The 25875-nt window shown below is 42.1% G+C and overlaps 1 pseudogene; it reads right to left on the reverse strand.

Annotated features, from left to right (window-relative positions):
• LOC145158073 (uncharacterized) overlaps window positions 1-21451 on the reverse strand; it is a 67783-nt pseudogene extending 46332 nt beyond the window's left edge.
• Between the last annotated feature and the right edge of the window lie 4424 nt (window positions 21452-25875).

Consider the following 25875-nt stretch of genomic DNA (forward strand, 5'->3'; position numbering starts at 1 on the left):
CAAACATGGTGTTTACGGCCGTAAACTCTAAGGAGTATAAATATGACACTTAGTCATTTTACTCACTTTTCTACCATTTCAAGCTTAGAAACTCATATCCTCTCAAGTATCATCCGAATTTCCTTCTTGATCTTCAACTTTGTAAGTGTTTTCTTCCTTGATTAGTTGATGTCTACCTTAATCTAGTGATCTTACATGATTTCATCCGTGAAATCATTCCATTTGTGTAGATCTTTAAGTGTTCTTCATTTCACCAAGAACACCAAGAACACACACTAGTGTTCTTGGACTTTAAACACCCTTACAAGCTTCTATATTGTAAGTATTATTACCCTAGTGTGTTGTAAGGCTTGATACACTTGTTAAACAACTAGAAAACACAAAGAAACACAAGATCAAAGGTGTTTACGGTCAAGACATGTTCTTGAACCGTAAACCCTAATGAAAGGGCCATTGTGAGCCCTAGTCTCTTACCAAGCCTTGGATACTAGTCTAGATCACATCCTTGAAGTGTTTAGGACCTTAAACATCAAAAAGATCAAGAACCATTAGAGTTTACGGCCATAAACTCATGGAGAAATGGTCCATGGGCCGTAAACTCTATAAAGTGGTGCAATGGTGCCACAATGACTTCCTAAGGCTTGGACTTAACTACAAGATGCTTAACCTTGACTTAGAAGACCTTAAAACACAAAATGGTAGAAGTTACCATGGGTTTACGGCCGTAAACCCATTGGGACCGTAAACCCAAAACCGTAAACTCCTAAAGAGTTTACCCTTAGATCATAAACTCAAAAGCTAAGCCATACAACCCTTAGATGCAACCTTGGGTACTTCTAGCACTTGAAACAAAGTGTTTTCCATGTCCTAAGGTGTCTTAACTTGGTTAATTAGTTGTATAAAGACTAATTGGATACATATATGTGTCATTATATGTTAAATAGGATCCGTGTGTGTGCTCAAGTCTTCACTTGACACTTAGCATCCTATACCATCCGATCATCCAAACCACTCACTACAGGTGAGTTCATACCCCTTAATCAACCTTTTAAATGATTTTTAAATGCTTTTATCGGGGGGGGGGGGGGATACAAGTTGAACTATTATAGTTATTATATTAACTACCAAACAAGTGGAATTCTTACTTTTCAAGCTGTGTTATCAAACAAACTACTTCAAACTGTTTTACAAACTCTTTTACATGTTAAATACTTTTATCAAACTCTTTTAACTTATACGTTGTCAAATGTGTATCTATATAGATATAGTTATATAAATAGGATTGAAAGGACTTAGGAGTGATAGTTCACCTTACCTCCTGTTCCTTGTTTGGTTGTGGATTTAGGGTATCGGTTATTTGTCCGAAGGTCGTTTGGATCCTAGTTATATATTATGTATATGTGTATAGATATAAAAGTTCCTTCAATTCAATTCAATACCTTTGGGTAGCAAAGGTATACAAACTTGTTCATTCGTACAAACAACATTACTAGTAAAATATAATAGGTATAGTTTAGGAAGTTACAAGTACTATTACTAGAACAATGAAACATACAATGAGTCACTTTATTCATGAGTCTTAATACATAGTGATGAGAAACAAACATAATACATAGTGATGAGAAACAAACATAATACATAGTGATGAGAAACAAACATAATACATAGTGATGAGAAACAAACAATAACATACAGAGAGAATACTATTATGAGAAACAAACAGAGTATACTAGACAGAGAGAACGTACAATACAGCTAGTACACAGTACATATACAAGAACATTACAACAGTTATGTGAGCCACGTAACGGGGCATGGCATCACCTGTCATTACTCGTTTTGTATCCAGAATCTCCTTAAGTGGAGAGCGTTGAGTTTGTGTATAGATCAATACTGGATTGACTATCCTACACCTTGCTGCTCGCTACAGTGGGACTTGCAAGTCTACGGGTGCCAAATGTCATTTCTTCCGACGTCTTTCATCGTCGTGTTTATAGTCAGTAGTATGGTACAGGCATATCACATGGTACTTTAAATAACAATTGATTTAAGGTAATTAGTACAGCAGTAGTTACTTAATACAACACTACAGTACTTCATTATTTCCCCATTACATTCACTTTGTGACCTTCACACAATGAACGGTAATGTATAAACTATATTTTTGGTTAATGATAGTCAGATTTGGGAAAATATACACTTTTACAACAAACAAACATACATTTCATTTGATGCCTTGGTAGAAGGCTACGTTTAGTAGAAAATATAGGATTTTCTAGGAGATACAAGCATTTACAAACTTATACATCAAGTACATACAAACACTGACACCAAAATACTTATGAACTCACCAGCTTAAAGTTGATCAACTCTTTCAAAATAACTTGTATTCTCAGGCCATCAGTAGACAGGTACCGATGCCAGTCTTTTGAGAAGATGGAGCACTTTCAAGACTCATCTCATATTTTGAATTACATTTTTGGTGTCTTATAACTTTACAGAACACACTTGTATGAAATTATATTATTAATGCAATGGATGATGTTGTTGCTTGTTTATTACTATACATTGTTGTGATACTGAACATGACGTCCTCCACCCCTGAACGTTTTTGCCGTTCCGGTTTTGGGGTGTGACAGTAGGTGTCGCAATGGCGACGTCCGATGGCGAGGCTGTAGTGGTAGGGTGGTGCTCGGTCACGTTCGGGGAGGCGGCTGAAGAACACTTCCAAGGTGGTGGCGGTTGGTTAGTCCTTAGGGGTAGGGTTTGTTTAATGGTGCTCTATCACAGCGGGAATGGAAGGCACAGTGTAAAACCCACTCCACACAAACTTGATAGCGAAAATGGCCGAACCGGTCCCTCCCATTCACAATATCTTCATTTTAAATCTAGAATTTACATTTTAGCCCTTAGTTCTATAATTCTTTTCAAATTAAGTCCCAATAATTACCATGTAACCCCTGACTTCATAAATATTTACAAAACCAATCTAGAATTTACACTTTTAACCCCCAACTTCTAAAATTATGACGGTTAACTCCTCGAAACCAACACCTTGCTAATTTATTAATGATTTTAGGGCTTCTATTCATTTATTATTTTTATCTATTTATTTATTTAATAAACGGGGTGTTACAGAATTACAAGTGATTCACATGTAAATCACAAGTGATTTATGATGCTCAATATAGAAGCAATTAATATAAACTATTTGGTTAGAAAAAATAAATAATTAACATGATTTACATGTAAATTACATGTGATTCACATATGTCACAAGTGATTCACATGTAAAACTCTTTATTCTTCATCATTTTTCTATATAAACTTTTTGATATTATGTGAGAATTACCTGAAATCCAAGAAATCTACAATTGTAGAAATCTATCACAACTACAGCTTGATAGGAACCTGAATAGAAATATTTGTATGATATTTGTGACACATCACACATACATTCAAATGGTGCTTTAAGACATATACTCTATGTTGGTTAACCAGATTTTAAGCGTCCTGGATTGCATGGTCCTGCATCAAGAATATACATGATACAATGTTAACATTCATGGTAACATTCTGTAAAAAGGAACAATGTTCATGCTTTCATGCAAGTCATGTGAAAACATGATATGAAGTCTTAACTTTGAAAGCTTAAAACTAAATTACCACAGCAAATCCATGTGAATCAGAGAATCGTACCTATTTTTATGGCGTTTCAACCACTTTTTGGAAGAATGATACTGGATCTCTGGAGCTGTTTCTCATCAGGCTTACAAGTTACAACCAAAAGTTATATATAAAGACATTGTAATCTAATCAAATTGCCATTGGCCAAGATAATAAGTTTTATTACTGGACAACTTTGTGGATGATTTGATATACAACTACCACTATTTGCTAACTTCGGATCACAAGTGTTTAGTTCTTGTATATGATGTAGAACTCATCAAATTTAGAAAATTATTCAGATATTCAATCCACTCAACTGTCAATTATAACAAGTTCTTAATTCTTTTGTTTTATAACAAAGATTTAAAATAGTGCAAAATGAATTATAATATCTTTAACATTATGTTATTGAAGTGTGTTATGAATTTAGGGGGTTGGTTATACCTTAGATTTGAGTTTCTTTCAAACACGATTGATATTGCATGCTCTATAGACATGTCTTCAAGGAACTCCTCCCTTACTTTATTAGTCTGCAATACATAAAGCAGCATGTCAAGAGACCAATAAGGAAAAAAACAAATGGTTTAAATATTTAGAAATAAAGTTGATTAATGATAACAGTTGTGATAGAAGAACGTGCCTTTTCTAATATGGTCTCGAATGTTTTTCCAACCTGTGAGACTAATTCTTGAGGATTTTGATTCCCATCCATATCAAACACTGCATAGTTGAAGAGTACAAAAAGAAAATTTAAGGAGTATATCAGTAACAGGAAATTGTTGAAATAAATTACAATTTATTGGTTAAAAGTACATGAACTTCTTATAGGTGTTCCAAAACATCAAATTTGGTAAACAATTTGCACTTTGAATTAAGTCATTAACAGAGAAAACATAAATTGATCATTATCTTTTTTTTTTGTTTCTATGTTCAAGAATATAAACTAATATAACTTGAGCTCATAACTTATTTTCAAGATATGATGATATTTGCTTTTCTGGTGCTGGAAGGTATTTCGGTAATTATATTGCATTCAAGTATATAAATAGGAAGTAAAGTTGAGTGTTAATCTGTTATAGTGTTATTCCAGTGACGTTTCACAGCTCGTGAAGAGCTTTCCTTCAGTTGAAATGGTGTTTGGGAAGGGACAAAAATTATCACTAACCCCCGAGAATTACTTGTTCAGAGTAAGCAATAATTCCAATATTTAGAAAATTAAATTCATTAAACCTCCATTGTCTCTGTTTGCTAAATATTATGATGATTTTAACGATAATCTAACACAAAAAATTGGTTGTTAAGTTCATTGAGGACTGTAGAGATTAAATGTAACATCCGGATTTCCAGGTATTATGTTATTCATTTATTTTGAGTTTTGAGGAGGGACTCGACGAGGTGACGCATGGACTCGTCGAGTAGGATCGCGTTTTGCTGACTGGATTAGTGAGGGACTCGACGAGTCGATTCGCGGACTCGGGGAGTTCGCGCTGTAATTTGAAAACCTAATTCTCGGGGCCTGTTCCCTATTTAAAGGCCTTTATGGCCTCCATTTGCGGCCACTTTATCCCAGAGAAACCCTAGAGAGAGAGTAGGAGAGTTTGAGAGCAAGAAGAGGTTAATACATCACTTTTGGTGTAGTTTTGCTAGAATGAAGAAGGAAACACCCATCTAGAGCATGAAGGGGGCTTGGATCTGGGCTAATCACCTTGAGACTTCATCTCTGGAGGTATAATCCTTTCTTTTCACGTTGATATGATAAATTTCATGATTTTAGGGTTTTTACCTCCATTTTATGTAAGATCTAGTGAGTATGAGGTCCCCTTTTGTGTTAATAGCATCAGATCTGGACCATGAGAGGTCCATAGAGTCACTATCCCTCAGCTTTATGCAAGCAAATGAAAGATTGGGGACTAGGTTGCCATTTCTAGAGTTATTTCTCCATTTATGACTTATTGTGGGTTGCATGCACGTAAAGGTTGCACCTTTACGTGAAATCTGAACACTTGAAGGGTAGATCTGATAGTTAGGGAAGTAGATCTGACCTCAAGAGGTCATTTGAGAGATGTTATGGAGGAAACTCGTCGGGCCCATAAGGGACTCGACGAGTCGAGTTGGGTTGCCCCGCGACTCACGACCTGTGTTAACCCGTTGAGGAAAGGGCTGACTCAGCGAGTCGAGTGAGATCCAGGGGCGAAGTGGACATGCATGTACTCGCCGAGTCGCACTAGTGCACTTCACGAGTCGGGTCAAAGTTTGACCGTTGACTTTCGTTGACTTTTAGGGTTTGGTCAATGTTAGGGCCTTTGAGCCATGAGAGGGGTAAAATGGTCTTTTACCCTTCTTAGGGATTGTAGAAGGGGACTTAATCTAGCCTTTGAGAGCCACTATTTATTTGAGGATATTGTGTATGTGATTAGGCGGGGGCTAGATCAGTATATTCGTGTGCGAGATCATCCGAGATACCCGAGGTGAGTCTTCTCACTATACATTACCTAGAGTGGTATTTATATGTAGACCATAGGGTCTTGTATGCTATGTGTATATATGAGTTTATGTGTATTGAGTTATATATGTGATATGTGTGAACAGACCGGGCTGGAGGGCCCAACGATATAGACCGGGCCGAAGGGTCCAACGATACAGACTGGACCGAAGGGTCCGACGAGTTATGACCGGACCAGAGGGTCCAACGAGCTACGAGACTGGGGGGTCCCGCTGAGACACATCGACCGGAGAGTCGTATTATTGCCTCGAGTGGCGTATGTGTTGTATGTGGTATTTTGGGGAACTCACTAAGCATTTATGCTTACAGTTGATGTGTTATGTGTTTCAGGTACTAGCGAGGATCGCGGGAAGGCGCCGGCGTGATTCGTACACACTCTTAGAGATTATGTTTTTTTGAGATTCAGGGATTTGTTTATTGTGATATCATGAGATACATTGGATTACTATGACGATTTATGAATGAAAGTATGTTTTAAACATGAAAAATTGTTTTTGGAAATTTACGTTGTTACAAGTTGGTATCAGAGCCTTGGTTTGAGAGACTCGGATACACCTCCGGGCATATCTGAACTCAAACTAAGGAATTGAGAGAAATTTTCATAAAAGAAACAATTTTTCCAAAATGGTAAAAGATTTTGAGAAAAGCAGAACGGAGCAGTGTGTACGATCAGCCAGCGCCCGAACGGTGATTTCCCAAAATACCCTTACATTATGTGTTATGAGATATTATGTGATATGCTATGCATGCTAGAGTAGGCTAAGTAATCATATTAGGACTAGAGTGGCCTGATTTGTGATGCCTTAGCCTAGGTAGATTTCTACTGCTATGAGATGCTTGAGAGTGAGTAGGTAGCAGTGAGGAGCTTATGGGAGGTCTACCAAAGGGTAGCCTATGAGATGTAGAGTACTTGTAATATGGGATCCAAGGAGGAGGACTTAGGGTGAATGTTGATGCGGTGTGGTCGGTAGTATAGGTCCCGTACTACTGAAGACACCGGATCGGTGAGCATTCCAAGTAAGAATCCTTAGGGTACTAAAGAGCAAGTAGGGTTGAGTATCGAGTGCGAGTATACTCGAGCGAGTATCTAATTCCTTTTGTGTTGTATTTCAGAGACATCATGGTTGGGACGCGCCATCACCCAGGAGACAGTGGTACCAGTGATGAGGAGATCAGTAGGCTGATTCACGAGGAGGTGGCTGCGGCCATCCGAGCTGAGATACCAGAGATGTTCGGGTCTATCAAGACCACGTTGATCGAGACTTTTGATGAGTGGTACGCCGCTCTTACTAATGCTACTGTTGCGGCGGCCACCGCAGCCGTCGCAGCTGCCAGGTTTCAGGGAGGTGACTCGTTGCTGTACCGAGAGTTCAGCAACACGAAGCCACCAGATTTTGATGGGACGCAGGACCCGATTGCTGCGATGAGGTGGATTTCTGATATCGAGGGATGCTTCTACACCTGCTTGTGTCCGGAGCATCTGAGGGTTAGGTTTGCACTGAACCAGCATCGCTTGGGAGCGAAGGACTGGTAGAAGTTTGTGACGGCAGACTTCACTATGGCAGAGCTTACTGCGGTGACCTGGGAGAGGTTCACCATGATGTTTCGAGATGAGTATGTTCCCCCTGTGGAGAGGGAACGTCTAGCCCAGGAGTTCTTGTCCCTTAAGCAGGGAACTGAGTCTGTGACGGTGATTACGAGGATGTTCCATGAGAGGGCGTTGTTTTGCCCTGAGCACATGTCGACTGAGCAGGCACGTATGACCCGGTACTTGAACATACTGAGGAGGGACATCCATGAGTTCGTGGCGAACTTGTCATACCGGACATTTTCCAAGCTCCAGGCAAATGCCCGGAAGAGAGAGATTGAGTAGGAGACTCAGGTCAGGGAGGAGGCCGAGTCTCAGAGAAGGGATAGGCGACCGGCACAGGCGCAGCCGGCAGCCAAGCGGGCAAAGCCCGTTGATTCGAGATCTAGGGGTCCGAAGGGCCGCACTTGTGGAAAGTGCGGCAAGAGCCACAAGGGAGTGTGCAGAGCTGGGGTGTGTTACAAGTGTGGGAAGGAGGGGCATTACGCGAGGGATTTCCCCAAGGGATTCTCGGTTTGCTTTCATTGCAACCAGACCGGCCATCGGAAGGCCGAGTGCCCACAGGTGCTGTAGGGATCAGCGCAGGGATCTGCACCTGCTGCTCGAGCTACTGAGACCCGGCCAGCGAAGGCCGAGGCACCGAAGGCTCGCGGGAGAGCCTTCCAGTTGACAGCGGAGGAGGTCCGCGCAGCGCCCAATGTCGTGGCTGGTATGTATTCTTTCATTTATTTATGCTGAGTTTGAGATATTATGCTTATATAATGTTATGCGTAGGTACTTTTCTTGTGAGTTCTGTACCTGCTTTGGTGTTATTTGACTTGGGTGCGAGTCGGTCTTTTGTGTCGTTAGCATTTAGTCAGCACATCAGTATCCAGCGAGAGGCGTTGAGTCGACCTCTACGAGTTTCCATAGCTGACGAGCGAGCGGTATATGCTACGGATGTGATTCGGGGATGTGTACTCGAGATCTTCGGTGTTGAGTTTCCGATTGATCTGGTCCCGATTGCGATGGGGGACGTTTGTGTTATAGTGGGTATGGATTGGTTGAGCCGTTTTGGGGCAGTTATAGACTGAGAGCGACAGTTGGTGACGATACGAGACCCCAGTGGGGGAGTTCATACGGTGTACGGCGAGGGTACCCGTTCCGGGTCAGCATTCTGTTCGGCTGCTAGAGCGAGGCAGAGTTTACAGCAGGGCTGTAGTGGGTTTGTGGCCTATGTGATGGACACACGAGTAGCAGCGGAGAGACCTAGTTATGTTGATGATGTGTCGATAGTGCGTGAGTTCCCGAACGTTTTCCCCGAGGAGTTGCTGGGTGTGCCTCCCGAGAGGCAGGTGGAGTTTCGCATCGATTTGGTTCCGAGAGCGGCGCCTATCGCCAAGGCGCCCTATCGCCTTGCGCCACCAGAGATGCAGGAGTTATCCTCACAACTTCAGGAGTTGTTGGGGAAACGATTTATCAGACCGAGTAGCTCGCCGTGGGGAGTGCCGATCCTTTTTGTCAAGAAAAAGGATGGTTCACACCGGATGTGCATTGATTACCGGGAGTTGAACAAGCTAACGGTCAAGAACCGTTACCCCTTATCGAGGATCGATGATTTGTTCGATCAGTTGCAGGGAGCGTCTTGGTTCTCCAAGATTGATATGAGGTCGGGATATCATCAGATGAGAGTGCGTGATGAGGATATCCAGAAGACGGCGTTCAGGACTCGTTATGGGCATTACGAGTTCGTGGTGATCCCTTCGGGCTCACCAATGCACTGGCGGCGTTCATGGATCTCATGAACAGAGTATGCAGACCGATGTTGGATCGTTCGGTGATTGTGTTCATCGATGATATACTAGTGTATTCGAGGTCCAGAGAGCAGCATGAGGAGCACTTGAGGGAGATCCTCGGAGTTCTGAGATCGGAGAGGCTTTACGCCAAATTCTCCAACTGTGATTTCTGGTTACGAGAGTTCCAGTTCCTAGGACATCTCGTTAACTAGAATGGGATATTGGTCGATCCGGCCAAGATTGAGGCAGTGATGAGTTGGGAGGTGCCGAGATCCCCCACCGAGATCAGGAGTTTCCTGGGGTTGGCCGGCTACTATAGGAGATTTATTAAAGATTTCTACAAGATTGTTGTTCCTCTCACCAGGTTGACCCGGAAGGGCGTGGCTTTCAGTTGGGGCCCGGAGCAGCAGGCCTCATTCGAGACACTTCGCCAGAGATTATGCGAAGCCCCAGTATTAGCCCTTCCGGGGGGAATGGAGGATTTTGTGGTGTATTGTGATGCATCGATATCGGGGTTGGGTGCGGTGTTGATGCAGAGGGGACACGTAATAGCATACGCATTGAGGCAGCTGAAGCCTCATGAGACGAGGTATCCTACTCATGATCTGGAGTTGGGAGCTGTGGTGTTCGCTCTCAAGATCTGGCGTCACTATTTTTATGGGGTTCGGTGTACCATATACACGGACCACAAGAGCTTGAAGTATCTGATGGATCAGCCCAACCTGAACATGCGCCAGAGGAGATGGTTGGATGTGGTAAAGGATTATGAGCAGGGCGGAGAGTGCCCCGATACGAGATGTTTGTTTGAGATTGACAGTGATGACTCCAGTGCTGGACACCATTCGGGAGGCCCAGGCAGAGGCCGTGAGATCGGAGAACCGCAAGAGGGAGCGGGTGATTGGATAGGCACCTGAGTTCGTTACCGATAGCCATGGGCTTATGACCTTTCAGGGTCGGATTTGGGTACCTTATACAGGCGGGACACGCACCACTTTGATGGAGGAGGCGCACCGATCGAGGTTCTCGATCCATCTCGGGGCCACTAAGATGTATTTGGATTTGAAGAAGGATTACTGGTGGCCCTGTATGAAGAGGGATGTAGCATGGTTTGTTGAGAGGTGCTTGACCTGTCGCAGGGTTAAGGCTGAGCACCAGCGTCCGCACGGCAAGTGCAGCCACTTGAGGTTCCCCAGTGGAAGTGGGAACAGATTTCCATGGATTTTATCACCAAATTGCCAAGGACCGCGAGGGGTGTCGATGCGATTTGGGTGATTGTCGACCGGCTGACGAAGGGCGCTCACTTCCTTGCTATCATTGAGAGCTCTTCTGCAGAGAGATTAGCAGAGTTGTATGTGAGGGAAGTGGTATCGCGGCATGGAGTACCGATCTTGATTGTGTCAGATCGAGATGTACGTTTCACTTCCAGGTTCTGGAAGAAGTTCCATGAGGAGTTGGGTACGAGTCTGCATTTCAGTACCGCTTACCACCCACAGACGGACGGACAGAGTGAGCGGACGATTCAGACGCTCGAGGACATGCTCCGAGCATGTGTGTTGGACTTTGCGGGAAGTTGGGACACGTATCTGCCGTGGGCTGAGTTTTCTTATAACAACAGCCATCATTCGAGTATTGGTATGCCTCCCTACGAGTTGTTATATGGGAGGAGATGTCGGACTCCCATTTGTTGGGGAGAGGTAGGGCAGCGCGTGATGGGCAGCACTGAGATAGTACTTCAGACGACCGAGCAGATACAGCAGGTGAGACAGAGGTTGTTGACGGCTCAGAGTCGCCAGAAGAGTTATGCAGATAGGCGACGATCCGAGCTTGAGTTCCAGGTGGGAGACTTTGTACTCCTGAAGGTGTCTCCTTGGAAAGGAGTGATTCGGTTCAGGAAAAGGGGCAAGCTTGGGCCCCGGTATATCGGGCCGTTCAGGGTGATCGCGAGGGTGGGCAGGGTAGCATATCGGTTGGAGCTACCTGCGGAATTGAGCCAGATTCATGATACCTTCCATGTGTCTCAGTTGAGGAAGTGTATAGCCGACGAGTCGGCAGTGGTGCCGCTGGAGGATATTCAGGTGGACGCGAGCCTGAATTATGCTGAGAGGCCAATCGCGATTCGGGATCGGAAGATCAAGGTTCTGAGGAACCAGGAAGTGTCCCTGGTGCCGGTCCAGTGGCAACATCGGAGAGGATCCGAGCTGACTTGGGAGCTGGAGTTGGAGATGCGGGAGCAGCATCCAGAGTTGTTTTCGGAGCAAGACCTCGAGGGCGAAGTCTGATTCTAGTGGGGGAGAATTGTAACATCCGGATTTCCAAGTATTATGTTATTCATTTATTTTGAGTTTTGAGGAGGGACTCGACGAGTTGACGCATGGACTCGTCGAGTAGGATCGCGTTTTGCTGACTGGATTAATGAGGGACTCGACGAGTCGATGCATGGACTCGGCGAGTCCGCGCTGTAATTTGAAACCCTAATTCTCGGGGCCTGTGCCCTATTTAAAGGCCTTTATGGCCTCCATTTGCGGCCACTTTATCCCAGAGAAACCCTAGAAAGAGAGTAGGAGAGTTTGAGAGCAAGAAGAGGTTAATACATCACTTTTGGTGTAGTTTTGCTAGAAGGAAGAAGGAAACACCCATCTAGAGCGTGAAGGGGGATTGGATCTGGGCTAATCACCTTGAGACTTCATCTCTGGAGTTATAATCCTTTCTATTCACGTTGATATGATAGATTTCATGATTTTAGGGTTTTTACCTCCATTTTATGTAAGATCTAGTGAGTATGAGGTCCCCTTTTGTGTTAATAGCATCAGATCTAGACCATGAGAGGTCCATAGAGTCACTATCCCTCAGCTTTATGCAAGCAAATGAAAGATTGGGGACTAGGTTTCCATTTCTAGAGTTATTTCTCCATTTATGACTTATTGTGGGTTGCATGCACGTAAAGGTTGCACCTTTACGTGACATTTGAACACTTGAAGGGTAGATCTGATAGTTAGGGAAGCAGATCTGACCTTAGGAGGTCATTTAAGAGATGTTATGGAGGCAACTCGTTGAGCCCATAAGGGACTCGACGAGTCGAGTCGGGTTGCCCCGCGACTCGCGACCTGTGTTAACCCGTTGAGGAAAGGGCTGACTCAGCGAGTCGAGTGAGATCCAGGGGCGAAGTGGACATGCATGTACTCGTCGAGTCGCAGTAGTGCACTCGACAAGTCGGGTCAAAGTTTGACCGTTGACTTTCATTGACTTTTAGGGTTTGGTCAATGTTAGGGCCTTTGAGCCATGAGAGGGGTAAAATGGTCTTTTACCCTTCTTAGGGATTGTAGAAGGGGACTTAATCCAGCCTTTGAGAGCCACTATTTATTTGAGGATATTGTGTATATGATTAGGCGGGGGCTAGATTAGTATATTCATGTGCGAGATCATCCGAGATACCCGAGGTGAGTCTTCTCACTATACATTACCTAGAGTGGTATTTATGTGTAGACCAGAGGGTCTTGGATGCTATGTGTATATATGAGTTTATGTGTATTGAGTTATATGTGTGCTATGTGTGAACAGACCGGGCTGGAGGGCCCAACGATATAGACCGGGCCGAAGGGTCCAACGATACAAACTGGACCGAAGGGTCCGACGAGTTATGACCGGACCAGAGGGTCCAACGAGCTACGGGACTGGGGGGTCCTGCAGAGACACATCGACCGGATGGTCGTATTATAGCCTCGAGTGGCGTATGTGTTGTATGTGGTATTTTGGGAAACTCACTAAGCATTTATGCTTACAGTTGATGTGTTATGTGTTTCAGGTACTAGCGAGGATCGCGGGAAGGCGCCGGCGTGATTCGTACACACTCTTAGAGATTATATTTTTTGAGATTCTGGGATTTGTTTATTGTAATATCATGAGATACATTGGATTACTATGACGATTTATGAATGAAAGTATGTTTTAAACATGAAAAAATGTTTTTGGAAATTTACGTTGTTACATTAAAGCGTTTGTAGATCGATAGATTCCAAACAGAAAAGCAATATATAACAAAGAAAAGAACACAATAATGGATCAAAGATGTCGAATGAATTAATAACTCACACCTCAGAAGAGCTCGATGAAGAACTTCGACTGTAGAGGTGTGTTAGGGTTAGAATGCACGTTAATGATAATCACGACTATCCTAAAAGCAATACATGCATGCAATATTTATACTAACCCTAATGCTTATCCACGGTTGGACAGGCCCAAACCGGGAAAACTATATGGACTTATAACCAAGCCCAAAGACACAACTCTAATACCCAACAATCTCCCCCTTTACGTCAATTGAGGAGAGATACTACTTCCGTTGAGTGACCTTGACCTTCTTCACAACCTTGAACAGCCGAGGGATGATCGCAAGAAGCGTCTGTCGAAACTGAATATACCACCGAAGCATATCAGTGAACAACTTATTGTCAGCTTCACTATTCTGATTACACCTGTGTATGATTTCCAAAATATGCTCCAAACAGCCGGTGGAGAACAGATGCTTGTCAATAAGAGCGAACATGCACTTTTGACCTTCACCCCTAATGAACATCATAGTGTGGAACTTGGGATGAATTTTACCCTTAATCATCAAATTCACATCGCCTGCCCTTCCAATTGGCTTCATCGTGGTTCGCTTGTGAATGGCAGAAGCGATTTCTTGATCCATCTTTGCTACTTCATGAATGTAACATACAAGCATTCGCTTGACGTGATCAATGATAGGCTGATACTCTTGTGGATTGGTCATCAAAATATTATTAAGGAGTATCTAGTCGTGAGGGTTCAAGTTCGGTAGATCAGCCAGGGAAATGGTATGGACCGAGCTATCCGAGCCTCGGGTCACATTGAATTTAACGTTGATGAATTTCCCTACCGAATAGGGCTTCAATACCTTGACCGTTGTAACTTTCTGAGTGCTCCAGGTCAAGTATTGTGGCTGAGCGAACTCGAGATAAAACTCAAGCAAATCCCTATCTACCTTCGGGTCTGGGGAAGGAACGCCCGTCGTCGAGTCAATGCAATGAAAAATGAATGCCTATCGGGTGATTGTCATGTCGAATTGTAATTCCTTCGAGTTCTCAAGACCGAATGACAAAACAGGTTCAAGCCAATGAGTGCTCGGTTCATCAATGACTTCCCTCTGGAGCGATTCCATAGTCCATTCCGGAAACATGGACTTTCTTTTCTCTAATAGTTCATTCTCTTTCAACTCCTTCTCCAGAAGCTCCATTGCTTTCTGAACCTTCTCCTGAAGTTCTTGATCAGTGGGCTTGGCTTTCAGATTAATTTTCGAAGCATTCCCTTCCGTAATGTCTTCAATATCATCATCATCATCATCTTCATCGTCTTCTCCAATCTTCTTCTTTTTCTTTTCCCTCTTACTGCCCGAAGCTACATTATCCTTCGGTTCAGCAGTAACTTTTGTTTTTGGAGATGGTTGAGATTTGAAAACTTTCTCTCCCCCTTGTTTTGGATGGACACCAGTCTCCAGAACACCTTCAATCCTACTTAAGCTATCCAAAGCAGGTCTTAGCTTTTCAGCCAAGTGGCGTCGTATGGAGATAGTCAAAATGGAGTCATGGGCATCCAGGAGATGCAAGAGAATTGAATGGACATCACCCACTGAGCTTTTAATCACCTCTCGCTCAGACTTCAAATCTTCAATCTCTTTTGTGGCGTTCCTAAGCTTTAGATTCTGAATTTTGAGTTGGGAAGTTCGCTTGTCCAGCTCATCCATCACTTGGTTTTCCACTGAAAGCTCGTCCTCAAGTTGAGTTAAACGATTATCAACTTTAGTGTGAAGCTCTTTGTTAGCAGTCTTAATCGCTTTGCGAGCTACTTCAAGATTTTTCTTTTCAGCCTCCAGTGAACGCGTGGGATTGTCAACGGAGGCGTTCATTGTTTGGATGTTTTTATGAGCTGCCGCTTGTAAGGAATCCAGAAATAGTTGAGCCTCTGAAATTAGTTTTTCTACTTTTGCGGTCGCTTCCTTGCAATATTTGGTTGAGGCGTCAACGGCAAGCAAAGCCGTCTGGCACGTTGAGGTTGAAGCATCAATGGCTTTTGCAGCGTTGGAGATGGAGGTAGCATGTTCTTTTACAACCGAGGAGAACAAGGCGTTGAGGGCTGCCTCTGAATATGCACCAGTAGAGGACGAAGAAAGTAACTGATCAATCTTTTCAGTCACAACCTTGAGATGTCGTTTAGTAAGGGGGCGTCTTCATCTTCATCACTTTGGACACGATAAGGACTGAAGTAAGTGGAATCAAACTCCAAGTCCTCACCGCCAAGAATGGGATCCGACTCATGAGATGGAGGTGGGGATAAAGGTTTGGAGGCTATTGGAGGATCAGGACCGACCGTAGATGCCCCAATATCAGATACGTTGACATGAACAGTTGGTGTTGGGGTATGATTCGTTGTTGTAGTAGTAGTTGTAGAGAAGAGTGGGGTTGGAATGGGGATGGATGAAGCGGTTGTAGATGTGATAAGTGGAGGACAATGAGCAATTGTAATGGGAACCGGAAGTGGAATAAAGCGAGGAGGCGAGGTTCGGTTGCTATTATCAGTTGGTGAGGGAGGGGGCGAATTACCTTGAGATGGACTATCGGTTTCTGTAGCTTCATCATCAGTTGATTATGGGTCGATATCACAGACTACTTTCGGGTCTGGTTCGCCATCAGATGGAACATACTCAGCATCACTCGTAGAAGGTGAAGGAGACTTTGGTCGTCGAGCTTGCTGTTTGACCCTTCATTTCTTTGGAGCAGTAGGCTCGGCGTTCGCCGCCTTGCGTTTCTTTGGGGTGGAAACCTTGGAGGATTGACCCACTTTGTCTCCTTTAGTATCAGCCTTCTTCCCTCGTTTCGATGGCTTGTCAGCAGCATCCAGTGAACTCTGCATCTCTGGAGTGAGAATGCGAGTACCCGAAGGAGTCAACTTCTTGTAATCATTCATTACCGTACTTTCATTGGAGACACATCGGCTCATTGACTCAGGAATCGAGCCGATGAATAAGAACTTCGTTGGATCAGTCACAATAATCTTGACTGTATGAAAAGTTGCAATAGAGGACCGCAGAGCACCTTCCATGACAGGAATCTGAAAGCTCTGAATTGCTCTGTGAGTAATTAACGTCCAAAAACGTCCACAGGAGATCTCAGAATGCTTTGTTGATGAGTTGAGACTCTGCACCAGTTGTGCCCATAGAAGTGACCCATAATCGAGATTGATACCATTATAGATACCATAGAGAATGGTCAGGAACCTTTTGCTTGCCCCATCTGACCCTGCAACACATTCTGCTAAACCCTTGTAGAGAAGGGTAAGCAAACCATTCCACTGTGGTGGCAGACATGACTTTTTGAACTTTGTTACCGTCGTTAGAATGTTTGTGTAGCCCATGTCGTAAAGCATATGAAACAACTGGGTCGTTGTGATAAAGTCCGGTGAGATGACAGAGGCATCTGCAGAAAGCCCTAGCAATGAACAAAATCGGGCTTTGGAAACGGATGTCTTTTGATTGAAGATATCAAAGAAGATTCGTTCCTTGCGCTTGTCATAAGAAGCAGTAAAATACACCTGAGATATAAGAGACATCATAACGGACTCGACCTGAGTAAGTGCAATTACCAGTGGAGAATACTTCAGGCACTCGACAACATGGAGCATGTATGAATCGTATAGAAAATGATCTAGTTGAATGATAAGGTTCTGATTAGGCTTGATTGTGAGAAATGATGATGAAACAGTTTGATCTTGAACAGAGGATGATTCCGCCATTGTTTCAGTGAGGAAGAAGATGAACAGTGTAGAATCGCCTGTTGTGTTCGTGAAAGAGAGATGAGAGTTTGTAAAGGAGCCCAAGAGTTTCGAGAAAATCTTTTATACTATCTCTAGGAGAGAGAAACTTCTGTTTGTGATGATGACTGAGTTTCTGAAATGTCTCTTAAAAAAGCGCGATGTGACAGCCTGGTATCCCGAGAAATACGTCAGCATGCGTGGGTATGGAAACCGTTTCAAATTCACGCGCCTTTTCGATCTTATCTCCTTTTCAAAATTTTGAACCGTTTCAACTTCGTGCTAACTCTCCGTTATTCGCGTTGTGCACATCAACTATCACTTCTTAATGAACTCACCATATCTATTAGAACCGAAAGCACATGTCTGAAAATTGCCATTAGAACTGTTAACAAGAATTTGGAAAATCATAAAGACCTTCGTGCAAGAGTGTGCCAATGAAAAAGAAATAAAGCAAGATATTTATGGGATTTAAGTGATGTCTATCAAGACATGAAACTGATGATCCTGGGCACGAATCTCTTCCTTCAAAGTCAAGAGAGACTAAGAAGTGTCTATGTGGTTTCCCGTGAAATACGATCAAATGTTTGTAAAGAAACATTGAAAGCATCTTTTCAATAATAGGCTTTAAAGGGTAGCTTACCTTCAACCGAACCTTGATACTTGAAATAAGACCGAAGATTAGGTGAAGTACTTGTGAAACCGATGTGGTTTGTTGAACAAGTAGGTTTGAAAATATATGTAGTGACTGGAAAATATTAAGAAATCTCAAAAAAAAACTGGATCTTATGGGTAGAAACGTCCTGGTGTTAGACAGTTTCATAAAGATCACGCAAAAAGAAAAAAAGATTTCATAAGGTAACAAGTAAGAGCTTGAACATAAGAGTGTTCCCCTTCAATTCATTTAAGGTGTTGGATTTTGGGTTTCACTTAGCTCGTGGTAGACGAAACTAAGATCATCAACACAGAAGTTGTGCAACCATAAACCTCAGTGTTAATGTCTGAGAGTCTCAAGGGTTACAAATGTGGAGCGAAATTAGATGGAGAAATATGAGGTGGTTTAAGAACCGAAAGTACCTCTGCCATATAAGAGTGACAAAGCAGAAAACTCTTAACTCATTATGAGAAGAGTAAGGTAGCTCAAGACTTGAGTGATTTTAACAGCCTGATTGGGAAAAACGATTTGTGTTTATCGAATCATTAAGGCTGGACTCAGAGTCATGGAGGCTTCAGACTACATGCAACAACATGCTTCTAGGGACTCTTAACTAGTACATAGAGAAGAATGTTATACCTGCCCCAATGTCATTATGTTTCGCTTCCTTGAACTTGAATGAAGTTTGAAAATTAAAAAAAAAACTTAAAAACAAATAAAAAAAAATTGTAGTTTTTTTTTTGAATTTTTCTGAAAAATAATAAAAACAGAAATGAAAATATTTTTGGATTTTTGGATTTTTCTGAAAAAGAAATGAAAACAGAAAAAAAAATATTTTTGGATTTTTCTGAAAAAGAAATAAAAACAGAAAAGAAAATATTTTTGGATTTTTCTTAAAAATAACTGAAATTAGAAATAAAAATGAAATATAGGCATATGGAAGAATAAGAAAGATTTACAAAAATGTACAACCGAAACCATACCTTAGAAAAGATGAAGCGAAATAGACCGAGCGATCGATTCATTTCGGTTCCTAAAAAATTAAGAGCCGAAATAGACCGAGCGTTCGGTTCATTTCGGTTCCTAAAAATTTAAGAGCCGAAATAGACCGAGCGTTCGGTTCATTTCGGTTCCCAAAAATTCAGGAGCCGAAATAGACCAAGCGTTCGCTCTATTTCGCCTGTTCAATTTTATTGAGACAAGAATGGTTTTGGTACTGACTCAGCTTCCATCATTCCTAAGCCTTGGAGTATTTTGTTAAAGCTTGCTTCAGGTAAGGCTTTAGTGAAGATGTCAGCCAGTTGATCTGAGGACCGAACGAAGTGAACCTCGACATTTCCATCTTCAACGTGGTCCTTGATAAAGTGATATCTGAGTGCAATATGTTTTGTCTTTGAGTGTTGCACTGGATTGTGACATATCCTAATCGCACTTTCAGAGTCACAATATAGGGGGATTTTCTTCATGCTTAGGCCATAATCTTTAAGTTGGCTTTGTACCCGTATGACTTGAGATGTACAGGATGTTGCAGCTATATACTCTGCTTCGGCTGTGGATAGAGACACGCACATTTGTTTCTTTGACTGCCAGCTGACTAGTTTGCCATCAAGGAACTGGCATCCACCGGTTGTGCTCTTTCGGTCCAATCCACATCCACCAAGGTCAGCATCAGAGAAGGCTTGAACAAAGAAGCCGGATTTTGTAGGATACCAAAGACCGAGCGAAGTGGTTCGCTTCAAATAACGGAAGATATTTTTCACTGCAAGCATATGAGGTTCACTTGGATTTGCTTGAAACCTGGCACAATAGCAGATAGAAAACATAATATCTGGTCTACTTACCGTTAGATACATAAGAGACCCTATCATTTGACGATAGAGAGTCGTATCAACCGCCGGTTTTTCAAGTGATGGAGTCAACTTCTTGCCAAATGCCATTGGAACCTTTACTTTAGAATCTCCCGTCATGTCGAACTTCGTTAATAGAGTCTTCGTGTATGCTTCCTGATTAATGAAGATGCCCTCTGGTCCCTGTCTTATATTCAATCCAAGGAAAAAGTTAATCGGACCCATTGCGCTCATTTCAAACTTAGTCTCCATCAACTTCCTGAATTCAGCTGTTGAGCTGGGATTCGTGGAGCCGAAGATGATGTCATCGACATAAATCTGAACTATCATTAAATGTTCTCCTTCTTTCTTATGAAAGAAGGTTGGGTCAACCGAACCTTGCTTGAATTTTGACATTTTTAGAAAACGAGTAAGAGTTTCATACTAGGCTCTCGGGGCTTGCTTCAATCCATAGACTGCTTTATCCAATATGTAGTAGTGATCAGGATACCTCTCGTTCACAAATCCGGGTGGTTGCTCAACATACACCGTTTCTTCTAGTTCTCCATTTAAGAAAGCGCATTTTACGTCCATTTGGAAAACTTCGAAGTTTTTATGTGCAGCGTATGCCAAAAAGATTCTTACAGATTCCAATCTTGCTACTGGAGCGAAGGTCTCTTCATAGTCTATCCCTTCTTCTTGGCAATATCCTTTCACCACCAGCCTCGCTTTGTTGCGAATGACATTTCCCTCTTTATCCAGTTTATTTCTAAAAACCCATTTCAAACCGACCACAGATGCATCGTTTGGTGTGGGAATTAGTCTCCAAACACGGTTTCGTTCAAACTCATGGAGTTCATCTTGCATAGCTTGCACCCAATCATAATGATCAAGAGAAACATTTACCGTTTTTGGTTCAATTTTGGAGACAAACAAATTAAACATGCAAAATTCTACTTGAGAGAATAAAGCAGTTTGCTTCGCTTTCATTTGAGAGCGTGTGAGGACTCCCTCAGATGATTCACTGATTATTTGAGTTTTAGGATGATCCTTTATCCATTTTATGAGAGGGGGGTAATTCGGAACATAGGCTGGATCCAGCTCAGCATTGACTTCTTCTTCCAGTTCTGACATATCGTCGTCGTAATTTGCATTTTCATTCTCCCCCTCAAATGGCGAACCGAAATCTATGTCAGGTTCATTGCTCTCCCCCTCAATTGGATCTTCTTGGGTTGGGGTTGTTGATGGATTCTCCCCCTGGAAAGGCGTATCGGTTGTTTTTGGTGTAGACGAACCCTCCCCCTGGAATACAGTCCTTTCTCTTGGAGGGCCATCTGTAGCTGGATTTTCACCGGATGCAGTATTTGCACTTTGATTCTGCTTCTCGGTTGATTGATGAGGCTCGCTTTCGCTTTCCGTAACTTTTGCAGCTTCATCGATGATCTTTATTAGATTATTGATTTTGTTATCTGCTGATTTTGCTTCTGAATTGATCGCTTTTTCTGGTTCATCAAAAAGTAGCATGAACTCATCAAACAGATTAGCAATTGGAACCGTGACTAGACCAGTTTCTGGAAAGATCTCCTCTGTTGGACTTTCGGTTGTTCGCATTTTCTTCACATAGTTATCGTCAAAAGTAACATAATAGGTTTCTTTAATTTTCTTCGATCGTTTGTTTAGAACCCTATATGCTTTTGAAGTAAGTGAATAACCAAGAAAGATCCCTTCATCTGCCTTAACATCAAACTTGTTTCGGTTCTCTTTGGAGTTGAAAATAAAGCATCTTGAACCGAACACGTGGAAAAACTTCACATTTGGCTTACAATCATTCAGAATTTCATATGGAGTGATGGTGAATCTCTTGTTCAGGAAGGATCGGTTCTGAGTGTAGCATGCAGCAGCAATTGCATCAGCCCAGAAGTATAGTGGAAGAGAAGCGAAGCTCAACATGCTTCTGGATGCTTCACATAAAGAACGGTTTCGTCTTTCAACGATTCCATTCTGCTATGGAGTATAGGGAGCAGAAAAGTTGTGAGTTACTCCCTTTTCAGCCAGAAATTCTTCAAAATCTTTATTCTTAAACTCAAGACCATTGTCGCTTCTTATATTTCGTACCACCTTTCGCAGCTGGACTTCCACTTGTTTGATAAAAACCTTCAGCTTGGGAGTTGCCTCTGATTTCAGTTTAAGAAAGAAAACCCAGGTGAAGCGAGAAAAAGCATCTACAATAACAAGTATAAACTTACTACCACCGTAGCTCTCAATAGTCTCAGGACCACATAAGTCGATGTGTAATAGTTCAAGTGGTTCGATGATCTTTGTATTGATGCGTGTAGGGTGACTTTTTCTTCTTTGCTTGCCTATCTCACATGTTGCACACAGATGTTCTTTGTCAAATTTGAGAACAGGCAGTCCACGCACGTGGTCACCAAGCACCAGCTTATTAATGTCTTTGAAGTTCAAATGGGACAGTCTTCGGTGCCATAACCAGCTTTCATCTGTGTTCGCCTTTGATAGCAAACATATTGCTGCTTTTCCTTTTATCGGGTTGATATTTAGAGGAAACATCTCCCATTTTCGCTCAGATTTCAACAGGATTTTCTTCGTTTGTTTTTCAATTATCTCTGAGCCCTCATCGTCAAACGAGACTTTTAAACCGGTTCCTGCAACCAATTGAGAAACACTGATGAGGTTATGCTGCAATCCTTCCATGTATGAGACCTTTCGTATAGAGAACTCTCCATTGGTGATCATCCCATATCCTTTGATCGTTCCGTAAGAGTTGTTGCCGAACTTCACCCATCCACCGTCCTTAAGGGACCGAAACTCCCTTAGTTCTTCCCTCCTTCCTGTCATGCGACGGGAGCAGCCACTATCGATATACCATTCTTCGTCAAACTGCTCGTCACTGATCACCTGCAAAAGTTAAGCAGATTTAGGAACCCAAAGTCGCTTGGGTCCTGGTGAGACTTTTACAGAGTAAGGAATTGTAACCGAAAGATCAACCATATATATTCTTTTTATTAATGTGGTTTCATCTTTTCGTTAGATGGTGTACACTTTGATTTTATTTTTGTCTTGTTTTGACTTGTGTATTTTGTTGTTAGATGTTTTTACATTTGAGGTTTTCTTGGGTGATCTAGATTTAGCTGTCCTTTTGATCTTCTGGACTTCAGGTTCTGGATACAACTTTCCCTTTCCTTTGACATCCTTCACAGAGTTGGGCTTTAGTTGAGAGTGAGGAGGATGGGATTTGGAGCCGATACTTGCTTTTTGGTCCTGGGCTCTTGTGTTGGAACCGAAACTGGACTTTCGGTTCTTGGAGTAATAAGAATTAGGACCAAAACTTGACTTTCGGTTCTTGTGACTTCCAAAATTAGAACCGAAATGGGTCGTTCGGTTTTCCTGACTGCATGACTGGTAGTCTTTGCTAGAGTTAGACTTGACCGGTGCTTCCTTTTTATGAGAAGAGACCTTTTCAGAGCGAACATAAGAGGGGTTTTGGGATTGCCAAAACTGCTTTCTCAGATTGAGATTTTTCATATATCTTTTGTTCCTCTGTCGTTTCTATTCAGCAATCTGTTCTTGATTTAAGTGTATGTTGGCTTTAGGTTTCTCTTTCTTCTTATTAGCATCGGTTGTTGTTGATGAATCGTTGTTAGTTTTCAGTGGTTCGCTTGGTAAGTCTTTAGTACCACTTGTGTTGGGTTTATCAAACCTTGAGGGTTTGTTGAGTGGTTCAGGAATATATCGTCCCTTAACTCTCCATGAGGTTTGCTCTGACAGACCAACGGTTTTATCTGCATTATCGATGGGTGCAGACCAGAAGAAGTTATCACACCCTTCAACATTATCTTTGTCAACCATCTTGTCAACTCAGCCGTTTGCTTCTTAGTTATCCATATGACTGCATACACTTAGTTGGGTGTTGTTTGTACCTTTTGATAAACAACGGCTTTTTCCTTGAGCTTCTTTGACTTATCCTTTGTCACCCGAGCGTATTCAACCGAATTTTTAGCTTTGAATGATTTTGTGGGTTCGGGTTCGCTTTTAAGAAATTCTGAACAATCGACCACGTCTTCTACAGAGATTTCACTCATCTCACTCTCCTCATCAAATTCAGAAGTGGTTTCCAAATTGATTTTGTTTTCTGAACTCAATTTAGCGTTTGATGAGTCAAACTTCTGTATAGTCTCGGTCTTTATTTTTAACTTGTCGTTTTCGTCCAGTAAATTCTTTAGCATACATTTATGTTCTTTGGATTCAATGAAAGATTCGATTTTGTCCAGTCCATATTTGTAGGTGACAGAAATTTCATCTGAGGACATTATAGATTCACATTCAGCAATGACTTTGTCCTCCTTAAATTCAAGGAAAGGTAAAATCATTTATGAATCTGTTTTCCTATCTCACAATCTAAATGAAACTGAGTGATATTGGTATATAGACGTTTAGCAATCAAACAGAAAACATTTCTTTGCTTCAAAAATTTTAAATTGTCTCTTTGCAAATAAATAAGTTCATCCCTAGCCCTACTTAACTCTAACTCCTTCTACTGAATCCACATCCTTCTCTCCTCACTCTTGGAAGACTCCCTGCTGAGTTGGTCAGTTAGGTTAGAATTGGCTAAGCGAGTTTGCATAAGACTTCCACTTAAACTAGAAAAATTGAATTTTAATTCATTTAAGTCTTTTTCATAGTTTGTTATTGGCACTTTATGAGATTCAAGGATAGTTTGTACATTTTTGATCAACTGATCGCAGTCACTGATCTTTTCGCTCATGGGCTTGGCAGCGAAGCATTTGTCTTCCACGACCTTCGCTTTCTCATGCTTACTTTCGGTTGTTACCATTAAGCATCTACCAGCCAACTCAGCAACTCCTCCTTTCGCCACATATGCTCTTTGTTGGGTATTCTATGTTGCGTCATGGGCTTAGTTTGATATATCCGGACTGGGCCTGTCCATCCGTGATTATTAATTAGGGTTAAGCTATAAATAGTGCATGCATGTATGCCTTAGATACTGTCGTGATTATTATTCATTATTACTCTGTAACCCTAAACACCTCTATAGTCGAAGTTCTTAATCGAGCTCTTCTGAGGTGTTAAAGTTTAATCATTCGACATCAGTTAAACCATTCATGTGTTCTTTATTACGTCATTTATTGTTTTTCTGCTTAGAATCTATCGATCCTACCAGAACTTTGTTCCAACAATTGGTATCAGAGCAGGAGACTGTGTGATCAATACACATTCCTTCTGTTTGAAGAATTATTTAGGGTTTCCGCTTTTATCGAATATAAAGAAGTCGTCTTCCTCTTGTTGACGGTAACTCTTGTGTTTGATATAACCCTAATCTCAGGTTTACAGGTCTGATTCTAGCAGTTCTAAGGAAAGGCTCACCATGTCTCACGATGATTCTCAAACTAATCCCATTAACATCTCCAACAGCATTGGATCCACTACAAGGGTTCCCATTCTTTACACTAAAGACTATGAAGTGTGGGCGCATCACTTTGAAGATTACGTAGTTGGATCTGAAGATAATGGTTATCTCATCTGGGAAGTTATCACACTTGGGCCGTTTGTTCACTCAGGAACGAATAGGACAGTGAAAACTCAAAAAGAATATAATCAGCTTGTGGCGGACGAAGATAAGATGCCACAGGATGAAAAGGACAAGCTGCTATGTAATGTGAAAGCCATGAGAATGATCAGATTCGCGTTGCAATCTGACACTTTTCGGTTAGTGGGTTCATGCACGGCGGCTAAAGAAATCTGGGATAGGTTAAAAGAACTCTACTCAACCGATGAGGATCTAGAACACTCAATCCAAACCTTGTTGCTCTCAGAATTTGGAGTTTTCAGTCAGAAACCTGAAGAGAAACTGATACAAACCTTTGATCGCTTCAATCATCTCCTTAGCAAGATGATCAAGCATGGTATTGATAAAAATTGATCGAGCGAAAGGTAACCTTCAAGAATGGTTTAAGACCAGAATGGATGGCAGTGGTTTCAACAGTGAAAGCTCACGA

Source organism: Lactuca virosa, chromosome 2 (genome assembly GCF_052849685.1).
Source record: "Lactuca virosa cultivar CGN04683 chromosome 2, Lactuca_virosa_CGN04683_v6, whole genome shotgun sequence".
NCBI lineage: Eukaryota > Viridiplantae > Streptophyta > Magnoliopsida > Asterales > Asteraceae > Lactuca > Lactuca virosa.